This window comes from Penaeus vannamei, chromosome 24, assembly GCF_042767895.1.
Source record: "Penaeus vannamei isolate JL-2024 chromosome 24, ASM4276789v1, whole genome shotgun sequence".
Taxonomy (NCBI): Eukaryota; Metazoa; Arthropoda; class Malacostraca; order Decapoda; family Penaeidae; genus Penaeus; species Penaeus vannamei.
Window position 1 is genome coordinate 347955 of NC_091572.1, and position 7500 is coordinate 355454.

The 7500-nt window shown below is 47.2% G+C and overlaps 1 protein-coding gene across 3 annotated transcripts in view; it reads right to left on the reverse strand.

Moving 5' to 3' along the window:
- Window positions 1–7500, reverse strand: part of LOC113804138 (adenomatous polyposis coli protein) — a 360688-nt gene that overhangs the window by 222839 nt on the left and 130349 nt on the right. The window contains exon 2 of one of the 3 annotated variants that reach the window (XM_070138165.1): window positions 6388–6600. The exons of the other annotated variants lie outside the window; for them this stretch is intronic. The gene's annotated coding sequence lies outside the window, so the exon portion shown is untranslated. The remainder of the gene's footprint in view (window positions 1–6387; window positions 6601–7500) is intronic. 3 annotated transcript variants of the gene reach the window in all.

The window sequence follows — 7500 nt, forward strand, 5'->3', positions numbered from 1 at the left end:
GTGTGTGTGTGTGTGTGAAATTATTGTTATTTTGAGTCCCGTCCCCAGCAAGGACCCCCCAAACCGAGGTTCCCCGAGACGCACCTTCGCTCTTCGCCCGCCCCGACTTCCACCGAAAATCCGTACAGACGAAAGACCTTTCACTACCACACACGCACCAAGACTTCTTTTGGGAGAGCGCGCCCCATAACGCACCTCCCTCCCCCCTTCCCCCCTCCCCCCACCCCCACCCCCCGCTCTCCCCCTATCACGCCCTGCGGAAAACAAAAGCTTACACTATCGCCTCCTCTTGGCTAATGCCCCTCACACCGGGCATTCCCTCGCATCCCGGCCCTCACAACGCCCCTCACCCCGAGCATTATTTAGACCCCACGCACTCACACTACCACACGCTAGGGAAGCAGAGACAATAACCCTCACACCAGGCATTCCCCCGACGCCCCGAGCCTGGCACTCCCGGCCCTCATAATGCGGCTCTCGATACCGTCTCCTCCTCGCGGCTCTTTTGTCCCTCCCTCGCACTCAGGGCCGCCCGATGTGCCTACGACGCGGCGCTAAGTTCGATCTCCCGGCCCAGCAGCGTGGCCTCGTCGCCTCTACGACCCCGGAGTCAGGCCGCCGTGTTATAAACCGGCTTAGGCGATACTTGCATGATCGGGTCAAGGTCAGGGCGGAAGGAGGGAGGGGGGAGGGGAGGAAATAAACAGAGAGGAGAGGGGGAAAGGGTGAGAGAGGGACAGAGAGAGAGAAAAAAAGTAAACTGGAGGGGGAAAGGGTGAGAAAGGGAGAGGGAGAGAGAAGTAGAAAAGAGAAAAGACAAAATGGAGAGGGGAAAGAGAAGGAAGAGGAAAGAAAGAAAGGAGACCAAGAGGGGAGAGGAAGCAAGACGAAAGATAAAGACAAGGGACGGGAAGAGAAAGACCAAGTTGGGCGAAAATAACAGGACGATAAAGCAAGGAGGCAAGAAGAAAGGAGACAGGGAACGGGAGGAAGGTTAAAGACGGAAGGCAAGAGAAGAAGAGAGGAAAAAGGAAGAACAAGTGAGGCGGAAACAGGCTTGATAAGAAGGAGGAATAAAGCAGGAGACGGAGAGAGAAAGAACCATAAAGGATGATACGTAAAATAAATAAAATATGAGAGAGGGAGGAAATGGGGCGTAAAGGCAGATAAGAAGGGAACAAAATGTGAGAAGGAGAGAAGAAAAAAACATACAAAGATACAGAGAATGAGACAGACATGTTCAGTACATGTTAAAGAACATCGATTTGCAAAAGCTTCAAAGAGACAAGCACGACACTCACCTCCCCCAAGAGACAGGGAGGGAGGGAGGGAGGGAGAGAGGGAGGAAGAGAGGGAGGGAGAGAGGGAGGGAGGGAGAGAGGCAGGGAGAGAGGGAGGGAGGGAGGGAGGGAGGGAGGGAGGGGGAGAGAGAGAGGGAGAGAGGGGGGGGAGAGAGAGGGAGAGAGAGAGAGAGAGAGAGAGAGGGAGAGAGAGAGAGAGAGAGAGAGAGAGAGAGAGAGAGAGAGAGAGAGAGAGAGAGAGAGAAATCCGAAAAGCGCGTGGAAGGGGGCAAATTCTACGGACGTGAGAGAAAGAAAAGAGAAACGTAGGGGAGATAAAAGCAACGAAAACAAATTAATAAATCATCAAGGACTCTAAATATAGTGCAAATCACGTAGACGTGATTATGCCGCTATGGTAAACACGAGAAAATAGCCAACCAAACGAGAGGCAAAAGAGGAACCGAGGAGAGGGGAAAAAGAAGAACAAGAGAAGTGGAGAGAGACCAGATAAGAAGGAATAAAAACAAGAGACGGAGAGCGAAAGAACCACAAAAGAGGATAAGAGAGAGACCAGATAAGAAGATAGGAATAAAAAACAAGAGACGGAGAGCGAAAGACCCATAAAAGATAATAAGCAAAGCGAATAAAACAACCTCCGGCCACCTCTCCTCCCGCTGGACGTGTGGATAATGCGCTGAATTTCACGCCCGCGCCCACCCGACACTCGCGCGACACTCGCATACACGCCCGGAATGCCGCGAGAGACATGTTATTGCTGCGGACTTCACTGACTTCCCTCTGCCGCGCACCCTTCCCTCCTCTCCTTCCCTCTTTATCCTTTCCTTCCCTCCTCTCTTTCCCTCTTTATCCTCTCCTTCCCTCCTCTCCTTCCCTCTTTATCCTTTCCTTCCCTCCTCTCTTTCCCTCTTTATCCTTTCCCTCCCTCCTCTCTTTCCCTCTTTATCCTTTCCTTCCCTCCTCTCTTTCCTCTTTATCCTTTCCTTCCCTCCTCTCTTTCCCTCTTTATCCTTTCCTTCCCTCCTCTCTTTCCCTCTTTATCCTCTCCTTCCCTCCTCTCTTTCCCTCTTTATCCTCTCCTTCCCTCCTCTCTTCCCTTTATCCTCTCCTTCCCTCCTCTCTTTCCCTCTTTATCCTCTCCTTCCTCCTCTCACTCCCTCTTTATCCTCTCCTTCCCTCCTCTCTCTCCCTCCTCTCTTTCCCTCTTTATCCTCTCCTTCCCTCCTCTCTTTCCCTCTTTATCCTTTCCTTCTCTCCTCTCCTTCCCTCTTTATCCTTTCCTTCCCTCCTCTCTTTCCCTCTTTATCCTCTCCTTCCCTCCTCTCTTTCCCTCTTTATCCTCTCCTTCCCTCCTCTCTTTCCCTCTTTATCCTCTCCTTCCCTCCTCTCTCTCCCTCTTTATCCTCTCCTTCCCTCCTCTCTTTCCCTCTTTATCCTCTCCTTCCCTCCTCTCTTTCCCTCTTTATCCTCTCCTTCCCTCCCTCTCTTTCCCTCTTTATCCTTTCCTTCCCTCCTCTCTTTCCCTCTTTATCCTCTCCTTCCCTCCTCTCTTTCCCTCTTTATCCTCTCCTTCCCTCCTCTCTTTCCCTCTTTATCCTCAACTTCCCTCCTCTCTCTCCCTCTTTATCCTCTCCTTCCCTCCTCTCTTTCCCTCTTTATCCTTTCCTTCCCTCCTCTCCTTCCCTCTTTATCCTTTCCTTCCCTCCTCTCTTTCCCTCTTTATCCTCTCCTTCCCTCCTCTCTTTCCCTCTTTATCCTCTCCTTGTCACCTGTCTTCCCTTCCCTCCTCACTTTCCCTCTTTATCCTTTCCTTGTCACCTGCCTTTCCTTCCCTCTTTATCCTCTCCTTGTCACCTGCCTTTCCTTCCCTCCTCTCTTTCCCTCTTTATCCTCTCTCCTTGTCACCTGCCTTTCCTTCCCTCCTCTCTTTCCCTCTTTATCCTCTCCCTTGTCACCTGTCTTCCCTTCCCTCCTCTCTTCCCCTCTTTATCCTCTCCTTGTCACCTGTCTTCCCTTCCCTTCTTTATCCTCTCCTTGTCACCTGCCTTCCCTTCCCTCCTCTCTTTCCCTCTTTATCCTCTCCTTGTCACCTGCCTTCCCTTCCCTCCTCTCTTTCCCTCTTTATCCTCTCCTTGTCACCTGCCTTCCCTTCCCTCCTCTCTTTCCCTCTTTATCCTCTCCTTGTCACCTGCCTTCCCTTCCCTCCTCTCTTTCCCTCTTTATCCTCTCCTTGTCATCTGTCTTCCCTTCCCTCCTCTCTTTCCCTCTTTATCCTCTCCTTGTCACCTGTCTTCCCTTCCCTCCTCTCTTTCCCTCTTTATCCTCTCCTTGTCACCTGTCTTCCCTTCCCTCCTCTCTTTCCCTCTTTATCCTCTCCTTGTCACCTGCCTTCCCTTCCCTCCTCTCTTTCCCTCTTTATCCTCTCCTTGTCACCTGTCTTCCCTTCCCTCCTCTCTTTCCCTCTTTATCCTCTCCTTGTCACCTGTCTTCCCTTCCCTCCTCTCTTTCCCTCTTTATCCTCTCCTTGTCACCTGTCTTCCCTTCCCTCCTCTCTTTCCCTCTTTATCCTCTCCTTGTCACCTGTCTTCCCTTCCTTCCTCTCTTTCCCTCTTTATCCTCTCCTTGTCACCTGTCTTCCCTTCCCTCTTTATCCTCTCCTTGTCACCTGTCTTACCTTCCCTCCTCTCTTTCCCTCTTTATCCTCTCCTTGTCACCTGTCTTTCCTTCCCTCCTCTCTTTCCCTCTTTGTCCTCTCCTTGTCACCTGCCTTTCCTTCCCTCTTTATCCTCTCCTTGTCACCTGTCTTCCCTTCCCTCCTCTCTTTCCCTCTTTATCCTCTCCTTGTCACCTGTCTTCCCTTCCCTCCTCTCTTTCCCTCTTTATCCTCTCCTTGTCACCTGTCTTCCCTTCCCTCTCTCTCTTTCCCTCTTTATCCCTCTCCCTTGTCACCTGTCTTCCCTTCCCTCCTCTCTTTCCCTCTTTATCCTCTCCTTGTCACCTGCCTTCCCTTTCCCTCCTCTCTTTCCCCTCTTTATCCTCTCTCCTTGTCACCTTGCCTTCCCTTCCCTCCTCTCCTTCCCTCTTTATCCCTCTTCCTTGTCACCTGCCTTTCCCTTCTCTCATCTCTTTTCCCTGTTTATCCTCCTCACTTGTCACCTGCCTTCCCTTCCCTCCTCTCTTTCCTTTTTTTTAATATCTTATGTTCATAGCACCCTATCACATTATGTAAACACCTTACATGTAAAGAGAATACCCACTGTAATTAATGGAATAAAGTGTTTGAATTTGAATTTGAATTTGAATCCTTTTTTCCGAGATAAAAAAAAAAATCTATTATCCCTGTTTACAAAGCAGCTTCACTATCATACACTCTCAGCCATTTCCTTTTTTTAGCCAAGGTTTCCGTTCCATTTACGTGCATTCGAAGACGATCCTGAACACTCTCCCCTTCTCGCATGCTACGTGTCTTCACATCCCAGTCTCGTAGGCTGACTCTACCGCATACACATCCCCCTAAATTCATTCATCCTAAAAGAGCTCGGGAGTCTGCCTTCCTAAAGCTCTCTCAGGAGGACAAAATACTCCTGTTTACGTATGTCTACGACCGCACTTCAGTCAGACGTAAAAGGAGGGAGTCTGCCTTCCTAAAGCTCTCTCAGGAGGACAAAATACTCGCATGTTTACGTATGTCTACGACCGCACTTCAGTCAGACGTAAAAGGAGGGAGTCTGCCTTCCTAAAGCTCTCTCAGGAGGACAAAATACTCGCATGTTTACGTATGTCTACGACCGCACTTCAGTCAGACGTAAAAGGAGGGAGTCTGCCTTCCTAAAGCTCTCTCAGGAGGACAAAATACTGCTATGAATGTTTATGCATGCTCTCACGACCGCACCTTCAGGTCAGACGTAAAAGGAGGAGTCTCGCAGCTCTTCCTAAAGCTCTCTCAGAGAGCTGGATAAACACTCGCATGTTTGGCTGCTGCCTGCTTATTGACCACGACTCTGGCACTTCAGTCAGACGTAAAAGGAGGATTCCGAAACTGTTGTCTCATTCAAAAAATCTAGTAAAGGCACTGTGGGTTTTTCTACTATAAAACTTGCTGTTTACAATGTACGGCTTCGGCGTGATCAAGACAGTTAATATACATAAATAAAGTCCTATAATTCTCCTACAGAATGAAACCCCTTCTTAATTAATCCATGGTTACAGATTACCTAAGTCAGCAAGAAGGAGCGATGTGCCAGGAATTAAACGAAGCCAATGACTAATGGACAAAGCATGCGTTCTGAAAATGCGTGACACCATAAACTACAGGGTTAAAAGTAAGTATCTCTCTCTCTCTCTCTCTCTCTCTCTCTCTCTCTCTCTCTCTCTCTCTCTCTCTCTCTCTCTCTCTCTCTCTCTCTCTCTCTCTCTCTCTGTGTGTGTGTGTGTGTGTGTGTGTGTGTGTGTGTGTGTGTGTGTGTGTGTGTGTGTGTGTGTGTGCGTGCGTGCGTGCGTGCGTGCGTGCGTGCGTGCGTGCAGTGCGTGCGTCTTGTCTGTGCGTGCGTGCGTGCGTGCGTGCGTGTATGTGCAAGTGCAGGTATGTGCGTGCGTGCGTGCGTGTGTGTGTGTGTGTGTGTGTGTGTGTGTGTGTGTGTGTCTGTGTGTGTGTGTGTGAAAATGCATGTGTGTGTGTGTGTGTGTGTGTGTGTGTGTGTGTGTGTGTGTGTGTGTGTGTGTGTGTGTGTGTGTGTGTGTGTGTGTGTGTGTGTGTGTGTGTGTGTGTGTGTGTGTGTGTGTGTGTGTGTGTGTGTATCATATTAATTCCTGATCTCCACTGAAGGCAACGTCACTTCAAAAGGTAGTTCTCCACAACGACGCCTTCGACCATCAGCATTTCAAAACATATCCACCGAATAAATGAAAACACACAATAATCATTTTTTTAAAAAGAATGATTAAACAAAACACACAATAATCATTTAAATATATATATATATATATATATATATATATATATATATATATATATATATATATATATATATATATATATATATATTAAACGGCTTTAGAAAAAAATAACATGAAAAGGGAAACTTACCTAAGCCCCTCCATGGCGTCTAAGTCCTGGTAACACTCAGAAGTTCTTCCTTTATCTATTACGTAAACTAAGTCACTGTTCTTTTCTTTTTTTTCACATTAAACTGCGTACACCTGTAAGCACATCACTGTGTCATCAAAGTACTCACGTCCATTCTATCTCCTTTACTTCATTTTTCTTTCCATTTTTTCTACGTATGAAACACACTCACTTCTTTGAAAAAATAAAAATAATAAAAGATTACTAAAATAAACAGACTTTTCACCCATTTTTTACACAATGTTTCTCTCTCGATCGCAGTGCAAACACCGTCCAATTAAAACATGTTTTTGTTAATCCCGCGCCATAACACCCCCACGCCACCGGATCCAAAACAATAACACGAGCAATAACAATACGACAAAGGAATGGATAAATGAAGAGGAAGAGAGAGAAAGAGAGAAACAGAGAAACAGAGAAAGAGGGAAAGATGGAAAGAGAGAAAGAGGAAAATAGAGAAAGAGGGAAAGAGAGAAAGAAGGAAAGACGGAAAGACGAAAAGAGGAAAAGAGAGAAAGAGAAAAAGAAGGAAAACACACGAAAAGAGAAAACAAAACCCTGCTCCAACAGCATCATTTTCGCCCCGTAAACAAACTGGTAAGCCTAATCCTTAATGAATTCCAGAATTTATCAACTGGGCAAGTGGGAAGCTCTTACGCATTATCTTCGCCCGCCCTTAATCCAAATTTGCATAAGAGTTCGCCCTTAATTTTCGCCCTTAATCCAAATTTGCAAAAGAGTTCGCCCTTAATTTTCGCCCTTAATCCAAATTTGCAAAAGAGTTCGCCCTTAATTTTCGCCCTTCATCCAAAATTCGCCCTTAATCCAAATTTGCATAAGAATTCGCCCTTAATTTTCGCCCTTAATCCAAATTTGCATAAGAATTCGCCCTTAATTTTCGCCCTTAATCCAAAATTCGCCCTTAATCCAAATTTGCATAAGAGTTCGCCCTTAATTTTCGCCCTTAATCCAAAATTCGCCCTTAATCCAAATTTGCATAAGAGTTCGCCCTTAATTTTCGCCCTTAATCCAAAATTCGCATAAGAATTCGCCCTTAATCCAAATTTGCATGAG